Source organism: Thermobia domestica, chromosome 13 (assembly GCF_964235325.1).
Source record: "Thermobia domestica chromosome 13, izTheDome1.hap1.1, whole genome shotgun sequence".
Taxonomy (NCBI): Eukaryota; Metazoa; Arthropoda; class Insecta; order Zygentoma; family Lepismatidae; genus Thermobia; species Thermobia domestica.
In genome coordinates this window covers 136,204,225-136,223,144 of record NC_137466.1, presented here as the reverse complement: position 1 = coordinate 136,223,144, position 18,920 = coordinate 136,204,225, and the positions used below count along the sequence as shown (strand labels likewise).

General features: G+C 34.7%; 1 long non-coding RNA gene across 3 annotated transcripts in view; it reads left to right on the top strand.

The window, feature by feature from the left end:
* Nucleotides 1–18,394, top strand: part of LOC145668541 (uncharacterized) — a 74,547-nt gene extending 56,153 nt beyond the window's left edge. For all 3 annotated transcript variants that reach the window (XR_014128036.1, XR_014128037.1, XR_014128035.1), the window contains one exon: nucleotides 14,858–18,394. This is a non-coding gene — a long non-coding RNA (uncharacterized LOC145668541). The remainder of the gene's footprint in view (nucleotides 1–14,857) is intronic.
* The last annotated feature ends 526 nt before the right edge of the window (nucleotides 18,395–18,920 follow it).

The window sequence follows — 18,920 nt, the reverse complement described above, 5'->3', positions numbered from 1 at the left end:
AAGGAAATACAGTAAATTTATGTTAGCATATTACGGCACTAGAGTACATAAACATAAACATAAACATAAACATAAACATAAACATAAACATAAACATAAACATACAAACTTCCCAAACGATCTCCAACAGAAACAGCAACTGTCTGTTAAATATTCAATAATGAACCCACATCGACTAATGACAAAATAAAGATGAGTGAATTAGTTTTCCAGTGTTTGATCCCATCCATTACTAATATCGTTGCCCATTGTTAACATGCACAAACGTATTTGAGTTTTTCTTTCAATTTCATTTAAATATGATTATCCAAAGGGACGTAATACCACTTTAAAGATGATAGTATTTTATGGACACACTGTATATAAAAATGAAAGTGACTATATTTGTGACTTAATAACTCTTGAACCAAACGACTTATCTCGATCTAACTTTCAACATAGACAAAGTTCGAATTTGGGATTTAGGTTTTTATCATATTACTTTGACGGTGCAACTTAGGGGAAGGGGAGATATTTAAAAAATGATTGAAAATGACCGATATTAGGGTTGAATTTATAGTTTTCGAGATCGCTGAGACGAATAGTGACACTTCCGATGCCGTTTAAATCCAAATTCCCTCTCTGTCCAAAATTAAACGTATTCTCCCCGTGCGAGGGACGGGTATTCTGCTAGTGTTGTATGAATATTATCCTTGCACCTTAGGCTGCAAATAAGACAAGGTTCTGGGAATTGCGTGCCTTATGGGGAAATGGGAGCTTAACAGATCCCTGAAACTATTAGACGTAGATCGCTGAAATTATGTATAAATGTTCCCCTTCTACCCTAGGTTGCAAATAAGGCTTAGTTTTGGAAATTGCACATCCTTACAGAGAATAGACGCTTAAAAAATTTATGGCGTTCTCTAAATCTCCGAAACTATCAGAAACTAGTAGATGTAGACTTTGTAATTTTGTATAAATGTGCTCTTTGCAGTCGAGGTTGCAAATAAGACAAAGTTTTTGGAATTGCATAACCTTAGAGGATGGGGGCTCATATACTTTTTGCATGCAATATCAAAGACGAAGAGGAATATACAGAATATAGAATACATATAAAATATGAGTTGAGTTGATTTTGAGTTTACCGTCCCGTTCAGCAGCGAGGCTATATGAGACCGGGACCTACTGATTAACGTGGAATCCGAACCACATGAGCTCCCGCCGGGAATCGAACTCGGGCCTCCCACATATAAAATATATATACAGAATATACCCTCCTTAAAGCAGAATTTTCGAAAACGTTGGATCAACAGTCCGCTTATTTTAATGATGAATTTATATACCAAGATTCATCTGAATACTGAGAAAATAGTGAGATACTGAATATAACTCCTTGAAAGTAACAAGATAGAAATCTAAGTTTGGCCATGGTCCTATCTGTACCAAAAATCATCAAAATCGGTTCTGTGGTATAGGAGGAATTCGCGGATAAACAATGCTTCATTCATGTATAAGGTAGCAGATGTCCCCTTTGCTCCCTTAGAACTCGAATTTTTAGAAATGCTTGGACATGCATCGCTTTTCTTAAAAAGAAGAATTTGTGTATCAAGTTTCGTGTTCCAAACTTGACATGATCGTGAGATACTTCATTTTCAGCATAAATTTTAACTCCCTCGTTTTCCTAAGTCAGGTATCAAAAATCGTCAAAATCGGTCCAGCAGTTTAGTGAAGTTTGAGGGCAAATATCGTTACTCTTATTTTTTGTATATAGACTAGACCATAAACTACACATATGTCTGTGATTTTGGTTGCCAACACAACAGAAACATGAATGTTTTAGGAAATGTTGTACTTCAGATGTCTCTATTGGAAAATTTCAATTTTGGAGTCAGGTTACTTTGCATTCAAGTGATCCATATGTTTCTTGATAGCTTTCCTCAAATTACCCGGTGTGCGTAAAACATGGTGTGTAGTTTCTGTCTGACTTCTGGGAATTATTTCTTGTACTTCATGCCAGTTACAGGCAAGGGAGGGGGGTTTATTCGAAATTTTAACATATCTTTTAGGGAAACGTTTGTAAGAGAACCAATTAGTGATCTAGTGATACATCCCACCTGCTTCCTTGAAGACTTAATAATTCTGTTTGAGTTCGCTCAACGGTAGGGTGATAAAAATATCCGACTTATACGAGAATAAAATATTTCGCTAACTTCTAGAATGTTCAGCTTCACTAATATAATTTTCTGGTTAGATTCTCCAAGGAAAACGGAACAGCATTGAATACAGGTAACTTCCTGTTGAACTCCGATTTGAATTGTACTTTCCCTGTCATTTCTTCCTCAGCTCCAAACCTTGTTTCCTGGTTTTTAAATTAAATTTCCCATGAATCTTTAGTATTTCCATTCTATCAAAGTGACAGTTTTTCATGAACTTTAGGTATCCCCATTCTAACTTAATCTTGTTTAATTCCATGAAGAGTACCAAGTTCATGTGCTGAGAAGTATTTTCTGGATCAATAAATATTGCTGCATATAACTTCATGGCTTTTGCTATAAACTTTTAATCAACTACTCTTAAAAAGCCCTTGTCATGAGCTTACCCCTCCTAAGGCGACAATATTTCTCCTGAGCTTTCTTATTTGGTCTTCATACTCTCTCATGTTCAGTACTCAAACGATACTCCTTGCTGGATCTGAAATATGACCAAAAGTTCTGAAGAATCGATATCACCCCGAATTTGATTTCATAGTCAGTGGTAACATTATGCTTTTAAACATATTTTTAAATTTGGTCACTGAAAAGTACAAACAATTCTTTCTCTCGCTCATAATCCTAATGAACTCGAATTATACGAGCATATGTAACCCCATGTAGCGTAGTTGTTAACGCTGTAGCCTTTGATGAAAACAGTCCCGGGATCAATTCCTGGTGGAGGGAGAAAACGGAAAGTTGTAACAGCTTAGTCATTCACGTCAGATCAAGGTGCTACCTAACATAATGATCCCAGACCGCTTGCTTCTTTCCGTATTCCTTTCTTGCTATCCAATTCTCCGGACAATGTGATCGCCGAGGGACATCATCCATCATACGGGACAGGCTAACATGGATATAGATGCTGGAATCTAATTCCTAATCCTAACCGAATGATATATATCCGGTTTACTCCCTAATCCTCTTCTCTGAAAGTTTTCTCAAATTCGTCCTTCCCAAATTTCATAAGCTTTTATGATCGAGGGTTACTGATTTTTCCCCTTCAACATCAAAACTACACGAACTACGTCTACTCTGATACAAGTGTGCCATCATATTATTATTATTATTATTATTATTATTATTATTATTATTATTATTATTATTATTATTATTATTATTATTGCCAAATTTGAAGGATTTCACCTCCCCAATTTCTCATACTCCCTGTCTATGATCTCCCAGTATTTTGTGTAAAGTTGTTCGCTTGATATATTTGTTTCCTTTCTTAATTCCTTATTCAACTCTGGTATAGCTTTCTCTTAGTCGCTATATTATCCTGATTGCAAGCACTACTTCATTCAGAAAAAAATATGATGATAATAATAATAATAAAAAAACTTGATAAATATTGATCAAATGGTAATCCATGAAGCAAAACGTGTCACTACGACACAAAATCAATGCTTTCATTTCAAAGGGATAAATCGAAGGTTAATGTTTTAAAAGAGCTTTGACCTGCCTTTTCATTCTTTCTTTACTTTTTTGTCATGTGGTCGCTGCTTTTAATAAACTTCCTTACAGTTGATCTAAACTGACAAAAATCCTTTATCCGGACAGCGGTATATTGTAAAAAATATACGGAATCTATAAGTTTACTACGAAAATCTGTACGGAGCATATATTATCCATATGCTACATACGTACTGCCTTTTTCCGCTTAGATATTACATCATGCCGCTGTAGGATTCCTGGTATCTATCATTTGTATATTACATACGTATGCATATATTCCTGGCGGGAGCTCATGTGGTTCGGATTCCACGTTAATCAGTAGGTCCACGTCTCATATAGCATCGCTGCTGAACGGGACGTTAAACTCAAAATCAACTCAACAAGTATACATATATTACATATGTCAGTTATTTGTTATATACGTCCAACTGTATGTGAGATCCTGACCACCTATATACAGTTTTTTCTTTCGTACGGAAAGTACGTACAGATGAAAGACTTATACAGAAAGTATATGTTTTTAGTTGTACGTTTGCTGCAGGAAGTTTATATGGTCATATGTGAAGTCTATAGGATGTACGCATGTAACCTACGTTTTTACGTACGTCACACGTTTTTTTCTTGTTTGTATCTTTTATCCATTACACGCCCGATTCTTAGTCCCTGATATAAAGATCGATTGCCTGATTCTACATATTCTTAGATCTAGTCTTCTTCCTTTCTCTGAATTTCCATCTTTATTACTTTTCTTGTCTCTTCGTTTGGTATTCCTTTAGTTTTAAGTAGAATGTTTTAAAAAAAGTCATACCTCCAACATAGACGAGTCTACACATTTGGGACTTTCTCAACAATGATATGGACATGTGAATATTATACAAATTACCGTTTTATCACTTTAGGTGCTGAATTTTTGTAAGCTATTTCCTTACTTTTAATTTATTAAAAGTATACATACTGCACTTCACATCTCCAACTTAAGACAATTCTCACTTTGGACAATTTCTGCATAGAATATATTAGGAATTGCCGTCTGTCTTCTCTTTGGAAGTGAAATTTTTCAAAATACCGAAAAATGAATTCCATTATTTGTAGTTAAAGATTCATATACTTCAAGTCTCCAAGTGAACCAAACTTCACATTTAGGTGTTTTATGTCTTAAGAATCGGAAACTTCAATATTATAGGAATTGCTTCTTCCGTCAGAAACGGAATCTTTGATAACAGTTAAATTATTTTTTAAAAGTGGGAGCTTATATCCCGAATTTTATCTCCCTAACTTCAGTGATTCTTAAAAAAAAAAACTTTATTCTTGGAAAAAGTTGAACCTCATTTGCTCCCCTTAGGATACATATTTAACAAAAATCATTCATCCTATCTTGCTTTCGTAGGAATGGGATCATTCTGCCCAAATCTCACGTTCAGTATCTATAGCAGTGTGGCCAGATGTTGATGAGTGTCTTACTCTTACTCTTTTCTTTTAAATAGTATTTTTTTTTTACCGAAATTTGAAGCCTGAAGAATATGAAATACCAGTCAACATAAGTTTGTTCCTTATTTCTCTAATCAATTTTGTCTCGTGCGTAAGCGAGTTTAGCTTAAATTCGTGTCTTATATTACTTATATAACATATAGTTATTTTTATAGTAATGCAATTGGTCTTAATTTGATAAATTACTGTACATTAAAACATTAAGTAGTTATTTGCAAAAGTACATTTCATTAATTATAAATTAGTACTTATGGAATACAAGTTAATGATTTATGACGGGCAAATGTGAAAAGTCTTCTAAATTCAATACCAGTATACCACGTAAAAACGGGATAATAAGCAAGAATCGTGGACTATATTCAGCTATTAGACATTTCTGACTGAATACAGCGCGTTTTACCATATAATTTTGCTACCTACTAATTTTCTCTTCTTGTAGAAATATCAGACTGAAAATATTAAGTCATTTAAAAACAGAACATTGCACAATATGTCAGCTGCTCTTGACAACTGGCGGAACGTCTTAATCAATAGGAAAGCTTATTATTTAGCTGCTCATATCATACATTCTACTAAAAAGAATTTGTGATATGTAAAAGAGTAAAATTTAGAAGAAATTTACGAAGCCTTTTAGAAATTATTTTGTCCAAATCCGTAATACGTATTTAATCAATTTAGTTTTGTTTTACATTTTTTTAGTTAATAAAAAATGTATCATTGGATACAGTCTCTATTGGAATATTATTAGTATTCTAATTTTTAAAATTACATTGAATGTTCAATTTATTTATTTCTAGACACAACAGGCTACATAACCCAATTACAGTGTCCGTTACATGTATTAAGCAACTATAATATATTCATACATTCATATTATAATACACATATAGTTATACTGTGGTTGCAATATCATTAATGTCCTTTCGTCTACAATTATTTCTTATTATATTACAAAGAACAGCCTTGAATTGACTTACGCTGTTAATATTAATATCCAAATCTATTGCATATTTTGTTAACCTATTGTAGGTTGTACTCAATCTCTGGTGACTTCTTGTTTGCGTTTGTGTGTAATCTGTCGCAGTAAAAGAAATTGAAATTTTCAAGACGAGTTACATTTGTAGGAGTGCGTATTTTAAATTCTTGAAGTAAATCGGTGCAGTCGATTTTATTATTAAATAACTTATACAGAAACTACATATCATGCATTATTCGTCGCTGTTCTAGCCTTAATGTATTAAAGTTTAAATTTAAAGATTGACTATTGTATGTCTTCGGATATACTTGTGTCTCCCTGTATGTCAAGTACCTTAGATATTTATTCTGAACTTTTTCTATATTATTTATATTTGTTTTTGTGTGAGGGTTCCATATAGTGGCTGCGTATTCGAGTTTTGTACGAACGTAGTGCTCATATAGCTTCCGGATAGCGGTAATACTACTAAACTCTGCACTGATTTTGATGATAAATCCAAGGTTTCTGTACGCCTGGTCAATCACGTGATTTATCTGATTGTTAAATGCAAAATTTCTGTCATACACCACTCCTAAGTCCCTGACAGTATCCGAGGTTGGTAAAGTGATGCTATTCATCTTATATGAAAAATTCTGAGTGGTTTTGCGATTTGTAAAGGACATTACATTGCATTTGCTAGTGTTTACGTTTATGACGTTCTCTTTGGACCATTCCATCAGTTCATTCAAGTCATTTTGAAGCATTTTACAGTCATTTAATGTTTCTATTGCCATGAATATTTTAACATCATCTGCAAATATCAGCGTGTGAGAGTTGTATACTTCGCGGTAGATCATTGATAAACAGTAGAAACAACAATGGCCCTAAATTTGACCTCTGTGACACCCCTGATAGTTATCTGAGACTTACAACCTTTGTACACAACGAATTGTTTTCTGTGTTTCAAGTAAGATTTAAATAGATCAATAAGTTCGCTGCTGAAGCTAAATTGTTTAATTTAAGCTTGCTGAGCAATCCATCATGATTTACGCTGTCGAACGCTTTCGCGAAATCTATATATTACATCTACTTGTCCCCCCAAGTCTAGTGTTTTACTTATAAAGGTATACTTTACTTTACTTTTACTTATATTAGACAAAGATTTGTGACCGTTGACCTGCCTGTAAGAAAGCCATGCTGTGATTCTGATATAGACGGCCGCACGTGTGCTATTATCCGCTGGTATAAGACTGTTTCATAAATCTTAGCAAAGGTGCTTAAGATTGAGATGGGCCTATACTTTTTAATTTCTCTCTTATTATTATTATTCGATTTCGGGATAGATGAAACTCTCGTTGTTTTCCACTCATTAGGGAATTTTCCAGATTTAATTGACAGGTTAAATATGATTTTCAACGGTGTTAGGAAGTGATCTATACAACCCTTTACAATATAGCTTGGGATTCCATCGGGACCTACCGCTCTTTTGGATTTCATCTTTTTTTATTATTATTATATTAGCTATTTCCTGCATTTCTATTGATGATATATGCAGTATATTTAGACCTAATCTACCCACACTGACTGTTCCGTTGTATTGTCTTTACTTTTGTTGTATACAGACTGAAAGTAGTCCGCAAACTCCTTAGCAATTACGTCATCGTTGTTTATTTCTTTACTATTATTAGATAAGAATTCAGCATTTAAATACCGTGTCTTACTGTTTACAAAATTCCATAATTCGGATGGATTTTGTTCTAATATGCCTCAGACATTAATACAAAATTCTTATTCGCATTCCGTAACTCATTTTTAATTTCTCTCCGTAATCTGTTGAACTCTTGTTGATGGAACTTTTATTCCCTCCCTCTTTTTTATTTTCCTATGATGATATGTTTTCGATTTAATTTTCTTAATTATATCCAAAGTGAACCACGTTGGATAGTTTTGCGGGGGTTTTGTTTTCTTTGGAACACAATGGTCAAATATGCTATATATAGTGTCGTAAAAGCATTTAACAGCTTCGTCTACATCACTGTATCCTGTAAGGTAGTTCCAGTTTACCCGCCCAAGTTCAGTGTAAAGTTTTTTGAAGTCTGCCTTTTTAAAATTATATCCTGTCACATTTCGCTTAGATTTTGCTTGTTTTAGACGACCCAATTGTATTTCAACGTTCGAAGTTGGGTGATGTTCATCTTCTTTTACAAAAGGATAAGGTTCTTTGCTGGCTTTTACGTAGTCTAAATTACTTAGAACTAGATCAAGAGTTTTACCGAACTTATTATGTACATTAATAAATGACTGTAATTGTTGCATGACATGAAATTTTTAATGCATTGTAGTTTGGCCGGAATTTTGAGATAACTATTGTAGTCATTGAAATTTCCATCTGATAAATTGAAGTCACCAAGTATGAGAAGGGTACAACCTAATGGACATTTTGAATCAATTAAGTCGAACACTTCCTCATATTTTTCAATAGGTGACTCCGGTATAAAGTATATTAATATAATATATATAGTTACTTTCTCGCATAGCATTTTAACCAACAGACAATTGTATGTAATGGATTACATACAATTTAATATCGTTTTGCTTGAATCTATTGCCAGTGTCCATGTGGATAAATTAAATAACGAAAAGTCATATTTCGTCAGTGGTTAATAAGTCAATAGTATGAGGAAAGTGTTCCCGAAAGAGAACTATCGACCAGGTCATGTTTGGAAATGCAATTTTCAATTTATATTTAATAGATGCAGAATCAAATCAGCTATGAACAGAACAGTGGTCATTACATAGTTACTTTGTCACAAGAGAACCGGGTTCAATTCCTGGTGGTAGCTCATATGGTTTGCATCCCACATTAAGCTGTAGGTCCATGTCTTGTATAGCCTTACAGTTCAAAAGAACGCTAAATTTAAATTTAATAACCACATAGTCCTGTTGTCAAAAGGTATTATTTACGTCCTTGTGTGGTCTTGGATCGACTCAGGGTACAATACTATTTTACTCGAAACTGAAATCTGTGTAGCGATTAGTGCTCTCAAACGGGTCGGGTCGGGTCGGGTCGGGTCAGTCGGGTCATCTCGGGTCGGGTCAGTCGGGTCAGTTCACTTTGGTCAACTGAGTTTAGGTTGAGCTTAAACTCGGCTGGAGTCGAAAGCTGCTGTTTTTCACTAGCTGCCTAATTAAAAATAGCAATTTTCAATTGACTTTATAGAAACCATAAATCTTTTTTGAACACTTGCAGCTAGTGTTTTTATGGTAAATACTTATTTTTGTACTTGTGTGTACTTTAATTTTTAAATGTGGAAAATTGATTTTACCAATCGACTGTAATATTAATATCTACGCCAATATGGGGTCTGGATTTAGAACAAAACTAGAAGTAGTTTAAGCAAGGCCAAAAGAAAGATTGGATACAGGTATGGACGACCAAGCCCAAGCAGGGCCGCGGTGGCTCAATGGTAGAAAATTCATCTCTGGTGCATGGTGTTCATGGTTCGATCCGAGCTTGTGCTAAGTGGGCTTTGTGGTGGAGAAACGCCGTGTAGTAGGTTTTCTCGAGGTTCTCCTGTTTCCTCCCACTTTATTCATTCCACCATTGCATTCATTTCTCATGGTCACCATATCCCTTAGCCTCGGTGCAGAATCGACGGACCTTAAACTGTAAATTTCATTTTATTTCACCAAGCCCAAGAACATCGATACAAGAATAAGATAAAGATTGGATATGCAAGACGAAGTGCATAGTGATCTTGCTCTTGGCCTTGTTTTGGTGATCACCAAGTAGCGATGAGCATATTTTCTTGCTTTCCGTATAGTATGAAAGATCATAATCAAAATCACACTTGGTCTTCATTTGTACCGATGAGGCAAGCATTCTTGGCTCTTGTATAGCATAAAAGACCACCAAGACTACGAAATGCAGGACCAAGACTTGACTGTGCAAGACAAAGAATAAGACGCAGTATTGATGACCAAGACCCAGGATGCGAATTGTTTGAATTTCATTTGTTGGGCTGAAAGTGATGAAATAAAATTAGTACTTTATAATTAATTATCACACTGTATTTTTAAATTTTAAATTACAAAATTCATATTATGTATCTTCTTACTTGCAACTATATATACTGTAAAATACGTTTTAATTACCGAGAAAGAAAAATCAAAGTAGCGCGGGTCCCGGAATCATAAGAACCTATTTTGGAATGAAAGTTGAAGGGTTGGAAAAAGTCACAGGCGTTTTCCCGTTTCCTCAACCCTTATCATTGTAGTTAAACGATTTCCTTTTGTCTCCGCCAAGAGACTCTTGCTACTGCCTCCCGAGAAGACCCCCCTGCCGTCCGAGCTGGTGAGAACACTGACCTTAAAGAAAAATTTCGTCATATAGAACTAAAGCAAGAAAAAAATAAATTTCTCCCACGTCGGACATTGGTATCAGTTATAAAAAGAAATAACCAAACCTCAAAAGTGTCAAATATTCATTAAGATGCATATACAAATCCCCTGCTTAATCTAGCTAGTGGTTAACGTGTAAGACTTCGGTACACGTGGTCTGGGTTTAATTCCCAATGGGAGTGCATTTTGGCGTTCACCCAGTGTCGTGACCATAGTGCTCTCAAACGGATCGAGTTGTCGGGTCAGCTCGAGTCGGGTCAGTCGGGTCAGGCTACTCGGGTCAGGTCAGTCGGGTCAGCTCGGGTCGGGTTGTCGAGTCGGGTCAATCGCGTCAGCTCGGGTCAGGTCAATCGGATCGGATCACGGGTCGGGTCGGGTCGGGTCAGTCAATTCGGGTCACGGGTCGGGTCGAGTCGGTCTTCACCCCGACCCGACCCGACCCGTTGAGAGCACTAGTAGCGATACAACAAAAGTGAATATCTGTTATACTACCTAGGTAGTATCTCGAAGTTATACTTATTGGAGATTTAAAATATTGTTACAGATTTGTGCATATGCCACATACAAAGGTATTGTTCACGTTAGTACACATTCACGTAATTACCGATCGATTTATAAACTATATTTTAAAATTATTCTTGAGATTTGATTTAAAGTACTCTATTTGGTCGTTTTTGCTATTTCTAAATTCAGACCTGGAATCACGTCCACCGTGTAATAATATGAACAGAACATTTGAGATTTTAAATGTTACTCTTCCCAGACGAGGCAAACTTTTATTTGGATGGGGAAGTGACTCGCCAGAACATGCGATATTGGTCGGATGCAAACCCACATGCGATCAATCCTTACAAGAGGGTTACCCATGCTCATATCATGATGTAGTGTGGCATCAATCATAGGAACACGTCGATCATAGAACCCTTACTCATTCCTGGTATCTTAAATAATGTCCCATATCTGGACATGTTACAGGATTTGTTGTTTTCGTTGCTTCTCCGCCCTGATGCCACCTTGCCGCTATATTTTCAGAAAGATGGTGAATCACCGCACTATGCACTGCTTGTGCGGGAATACTTGGATCTGCATGTTCCTGGACGTTGGATCGGTCGCCGAAGCCTTGTGGAGTGGCCAGCCCGGTCGCTGGACCTCACTCCCTTGGATTTTTTCATGGGGACACTTAAACCACCTGGTGTATCAGGAAAAGATTCGGGATGTTGCACACCTACAGGGACGTATTCAGGACGCCTGTGATAGCATCACCCCCGCTGTGTTGTTACGGGTTCAGGAGGACTGGATTAAGAGACTCCGGTTGTGTGTTGCGATGGACGGGCAACATGTGGAGCACGGGACTTTGGGGCGTCATAACTTTGGAACGGGACATGATAACGCATTTCTGCTTGCGCGACTGCATTCTCCTTAAAAAAAAAGTGTTAATTGATGTGTCACATGCCTATCTTCCCATTTGAAAAAATAACCTGGATCCAAAATGGCGGCCATCAAGATTATGGTTGTTCCTGGACGTATATAACATATAGCTTTACGAAGGTAACATACATATATGTACAATGAATGTAAAAAGTATTCATACATCTCGGAAAATGTTAACATGTAACTTATCACGGCGAACAAACACAACTTGAACTAAAAAAATCTATTTATTTCTTCAAGTGTACGAAATATAACACAAAAATACACTGATATGAAAGAAATTAGCACTGTAGCAAACAAAGAAGCTACTGTTCGTGCACGAAATTCAAAAAGGTTGTGAAAAGAAAGAAATATCAATCAACAAAAAGTATTCATAGTGTCTTTCTTTTCGGCACATTGGGCCACTTTAGTACTTCGTAGTATATCCTTTCGCTTCTATAATAGCTTTAATACGCTTTTGCATTGACGTTACCAAAGCTTTGGTCTTTGATGAGGGAATTTTCTGCCATTCCTCTTGCAGAGCATTTTGCAAGTCTTGTTTATTTTAAATCGGTCGTTTTCTAATCTGTTTGTCAAAGTAGTCCCATAAATTCTCAATCGGATTAATGTCGGGGGATTGGGGAGGTGTTGGTACGTATTTAAGCGTATTAAAGGCTTGAGTTTAAAAGGAATGCTTTGGATCATTATCCTGCATGAAGTTTTGTCTAATGCCTTTTTGCTCAGCAGATGAATGGAGATTTGATTTTAAAATATCAATGTACTGATAATGGTTCATTGTACCATCTATAAAGTGCAAGGACCCTACACCAGACTCACTCATACACCCCCAAACCATGATAGAACCACCACCATGTTTCGCTGTCGGTTTCAGGTTTTGTTTTCGAAACTGTATTCTTCTGCCTCCACATCATGGTTCGTCCATCGGATGCAAAAATGTTGAATTTGCTTTTATCCGTAAATATCACATGGTTCCAGAATTCTTGTGGTGTATTTCGGTATGCTTTGGCAAAGGTTAACCTTTTCTTCCTATTGACTTCACTCACAAAATATTTTCTTTGGACTACCCGATTATGAAAGCCATGCTTTCTCAAGTAATTGTGAATAGTAGAATGTGAGACATGCACTTTATGTTCATTATAAAGCTCACTTGCAAGCTCTGGCACACTCAGAAAAGGATGCTTTTTTATTTTTCGAACTATCAGTGACTGATAACGCGTATTTAGTTTCACTGGACGACCTGTTCTATGTGCATTTTCAACGTTTTCTCTGTCCCACTCTATCTATACTTTGAATAGTCCCTTTAGGCCTACCAATAATGCTTGAGATTTCAGAAAGTGACTTACACTGGTTATGCAGACGAATTATAATTCTTCGTTCCTCTTCTGTATTTTCACCTTTATGCCCCATACTGCCGCACTTCCAAACTCCGCGATAATGTTGTGAACTTATCGAAAGTACATTTCTAATGATTAAAGTGCATCGTGGTTTTCAACTTCAATGCTATCGTTCAATTGTTGCAAAGTATGTAAATTAACAAGTGGATTTTGCAAATGGGTAACCGTAGGCTACTGTTTGCAGTATGCATCTGACTTCTCAGTTCATAACCTAGGTGCATGTCTTTTAATTCGTGCAAAAGTGTTCCTTGGATTGTAATAATAATTCTCATTTTGCAATATTGTATTCTGACTATTGCTTACTTAGACCTATTAGTATTTTATATTTATTTTACATTAGCATACTTAAATATATATTTTATTTCTTCTCATCGTTTGAAAACAAAACTTAAAATTTAATATCAATAATGTATGCTGTAAACTTCAGTTCGTAATTAAAACCCTCCAAACTTTAGATGGTGAAATTAATCTTCAGTTCTGTTAGTAAATTGTAAGACAATCTATTATTTCTATATATTCAGACGACATTAAAACCACCAAAAATCAGCGAGTTAGCGCCACTTAAGGAAGTTGAAACGTAAAATTATTAAGATATCAATAATAAAATTCAGCAAGATTTCAGTACATTGAAATTGTCTTTTTAACGAATATAGTTATCTTATAGTACCTTATAAGTAGAAATATACGAATATTTTCAACAAACGCTGTGATATGTATTCATTGTATATATTGCAAACATCTAGACGGAAACTGCAGTACATATGATCTCATCTGAAAAAATAAGACAGTAGTAACAGAATAACAATTTGTATTTTTATTATCCCTAGATAAAGAATAACTTATTTACACTGAAACAAAAAAAAATCATAGAAACGAAAATTTACAGACGTTACACTTATATTTATATGTTCAAAACTGTAGAACGCAAAATTAATAAAAATGATAAGAGCTACTTTTGTAATATGAATTTTCTTGGCTGTGACTAGAAAAAATGTTTCTAACACATCAAATGTTATGAATCGAAATTTCAGAATTTTAGATTGGATAAAGTCCTCAGTATGATAAAAGTGCACATATAGAATGATGAAAGGTAAAACTGACAAACTTCAACAATCAATATTTTGTCCAAAATATAGAGAAAGCTTCTAACTAATATAGGTTAAGAACCTCGTATTCATGAAAGTGTGCCATCATAAATATGTCAAAATACGTTTCAAGAAATCTTCCATGAAATTTGTAGTACTTTGCAAAGTATCATGAACAAATTATTATGAGCTCTATTAAAAAACATTGTTTCAGAATAGTGTGGTAACTTATTATACAACAAATTGTAAAGCTAATGAATATTACTTCGTATTTTACGGTACTTTTACGATTCAAGAAGTATATTACTTGACTTTTTATCACTCATATATATCCACATATACCCCTAGTTAATAAATAAGTTGTGTCATATATTTCATATAATTGTTTAAATGTAATTCTGAATATTTTTCTATTCCTAGGAAATGAAGATGAAGGTTCTCATCACTATAATAATGTTAGCTTCTGTAAAAAGTGAAATAATGTTAGAAGTACCAGAAAATCCAGCAGATAATAGTTTGCGTATCCCATTAATGTCTCTTCTGAATTCAGAATATTTCAGAGGATTATGCGTTGTGTATCTAGAAGGCAAAATCATTCTGGAAGGAAATATCTATGAAGCAAATAGAAGACTTTTAATACCATCACTGCGTATATCCAACAATACCGTTGATAAGTTTGAACATATAAACTACCTTCTTTCAGAGGGAATGAACAGAAATTGTGATACATTTGTCATTTCCGCAGAGAATATCTGTATTTCATTGGCTTCACTTTATTATGCCTACTCAGATTCCATTCAGAGAAAAATCAGAAAGATTATCATCCTGAAGAAAACTTACGCTGTAGATGATATAGTCAATTGTCCTTTGATCAAACAATTTCCATTCATTTACCTTCTACAATCTAGGCAAAATCATAGTTCATCCACTTTTGCGATTCAACAGTTTCGTCTATCTTACATAGTTGACTATATGGTGAAACCTGAAGTAGTAGAAATTGATATGTTGAAAAATCAAACTTCCTATCAGGATATGGCGAAAGTTGGGAAGAAGTTGATTTATTCCAGGAGGACAACTATTCAGATGACAATAGAATCTTATCTACCAAAATCTTCGTACGATCTCGTGGCATATGGAATAGTCAAAGAATTTTGTAATATACAGAACATGTCTCTATCAGTGAACTCTTTCAGTAGTAAATCTAAAGATGATAGAAGCGTCGATAACTTCCTTAGTTTGCTTCAAAATGGAAAATATGATATATACATCCCTGGTTCGAACCCTCATCCAAATCTCTATCGGTATTACGAAGTATCTTACCCTTATCTCTATTTCTCTACGTTTGGTCCATTTTACGCAAACTGGAAATCATCTTTCTGGTCAATATTATATCCATTGTCCATTGGGCTTTGGATTGCTCTTTCAGGACTTGTACTATGCAATTCTGTTATCTTTTTCCGATTTTCCAAGTTGAAGTTACGTATTCTTCCCAATATTTCAAGACACACATATTTGGATCTTACTAATTCGTTGATATCTGTCATTTATATACTTATTGGATCACGCGTTAGCGGGCTGAAGTATAATTTAATGAGACGGTTTGTTCTTGTAGTTTCTATCACATCCATTGTAGTATCCACTGCTTACAAGTGTAAGCTCTTGTATTTTCTTACGCTTTCTGATCGTGGAAAGACATGGTACACTGAGCAACAACTTATGAAGTCAGGAATCCTCTTTGTTACACTTACAGAAAACAATACGTATCAATATTCAGCATCATCTAGTACGGATACTCAAATTACAACAAATGAGAAGTCAGTAGAAGAATATTTCAAGAACCCGAAGTCACTGTTCAGTAAATTTCCATTAGGTCTAGTAATATTTGAAGATGCCCAACAGCATAAAGTCTCAGTCAAAGCACCATTGATGGAAGGCTCTCTGAAATTGTTTTATGCAGGAGTTCTCTTCTGTAAAAACTGGCCGTATGTTGAATCATTTAATCACGTACTAAGCAATGTTTTTGATTCTGGATTAATGAAATATTGGAAACAAGGGATTGAAGGTAAAAGGCATGATGATGTACCACTTCGTCCTTTAATGATACACGATCTTCTTACCTTGTTTCTCTTCCTCTCAGCTGGTTTGGTAATTTCTAGTGGCACTTTTATCTTAGAATGCATAGTAAATGCAGTCTCACAGCATACATCATAAGAATATTTAGTTGCATTTCCTTCAGCCTACTCCATTCTGTTGAATATATCTTACATTCTAAGGGTATCAACTTTATTATTGAAATGTTGTTAATATTTTGACTTGTGTGCAGTGTTGTTTAAACAAAATTGTTAACAATTTAACTGTTTGATACAACTCTGTAAATTAGTTTGCAAGTAAATAATATTTTTAAGGTTTTGTGTTCAGTTATATATTTGTCTAAAATACTATCAAATTAGTGTGTCGACATTTTCAATATTTCTTTTGTAAACTTTAGTGATACATTTCAAAGTTGTATTTTACCTTATAAGATATTAATTAAGAACAAAGTGTTTCATACATGAGGATATAAAAATACATTCAGAAATATTGTTTATGTATATAATTTTGATAGAAGTAATTGATATAAAATGACATGTATGTCCCGACTATAGTAGATATATCTTAATAATGGAAAATAGAAATCACAACATATTAGATATTTGTAAGAAGCAACGGGGCGTTGCTTGTCACAACTAAAACGTAAAAATTATGCTTATTTTGATGTTTTGCAGAAGCGGCTCGGAAACTTGGGTGTTTTCATTGTTGTGCATTTGCTTCAATAATTGGAAAGTTGAGGGAACAATATATTCTAGCATAGATTTAGTCACACGGTTAAATTATGCTGATTTCTTACTGTTTTATCTAAATTCGCTTATTGCAAGCTTCCATATAAATTGTTTGGCGTGTGTTTCGCTTGCAATAAGCTTATTAAAGCTTGCCATTGATGAGAATACGCTTATAATTGGCTTGCGTTTGAGATAATTTGGCTTGTGTTTAACTTGTGAAGACAAGCTTGCCCCAAGCCTTGCCCAGATGTAACTAACTAGCTTGCCACAAGCTTGCAGCAAGCTAATTGGCTTGCATAGTATAGCTTGCGGCAAGCTAATTGACCTTGCGACAGCAAGTTTGTGGCAACTTGCAGCAAGTTTAAATTGCTGTCTGGGACTTGTATTTGATATTAATATGATTGAAGTAGTTATTTCCATTTAATAATATTGAATCAATAAATATTGCCCGGCCGTGCCTCTTTTCCAGTATTATATTGTACAGATGGTTATCAAAATAATGGGAACACTAAAAGACATAACTTACATGATTAATATGGTGTAGGATCATCGTTTCCTTGTAGAACAGCTTTGATTTGTCTTGAATTGAAAGCATATAAGTTACCAAACATTTTGATGGGAATATTGGTGTTAAAGTACAACACCTAAAATAGAAACCGCAGATTGGTTTTGATCCAATTTCAATTGTGAATCTTGTCTCTGAAACCATTTGTGTTGCATAAAGACATAAAACAATAACTTATTAGTTTAAAACTTGGTTGTGCACTTTTTAGAATTATTGTTCACGAAACCTCGATTCAGTTCCCATTGAGACAACCTTGAAATTGAACGCATTACTTTCGTTCAAATTCCATATTAAACTGTATATTCTCGTCTTATATAGCCTTAATGCTGCAAAGAGTGCTAAACTCTAACTAAGTAATGTATACATTCATTGACGAGTTTTCTTCGTTTCTGTTTCTACTGTAAGGTTATTTTAATTTAGGATCTAAAATGTGAACATCTAATTTTAATTGACGAAGCACTTTAAATAAATAGATGTAAATTGATGATTTGCGCAATACAACCCATAATAACTTTATAATATTATTTGTTATTAAATACTGTTTGTAACATATATATGATGTTTATTAATAAACTGAAGGTGTTTAATACAAACTTGTCTTTTAATATGTTGATATTAATGCATACGATCTACTACACTAACATATTATCGTATTCTTTTAAACAATAAACTAATCTTATGGTATCTTATTTTCGTCACTTTAGGATTTCTGTTTGATTTTCAGATGGATGGGAGCTCAGTGGTATAGTTTTTCTTAAGTGTAAAGAGTTTTAGGTTCAATTTCACGTCAGGTAAGCTTTGAAAGACAATATTATGTTCGTCAATTTCTCCTGTATAATTTTCATTCAGCAGGTGAAATTTTTCCATCGGTAACAGATAGATTTATGTATACAGATTGATTTATCATACAAGAAACGATAGAGGAAAAAGTGATATTATGGACCATGTTGTTAAATTGGAACCCATAGTATCACAGTTCTGCGCAGAAACAACTAGAAGATTCAGTTGGAACAGAATGTTACGCCATGTTGGCGGCATAGCTTGGATTTTGAATGAAGCTGGAAACTAGATGTGGACGTGACGGCGGCATGTTTTGTAA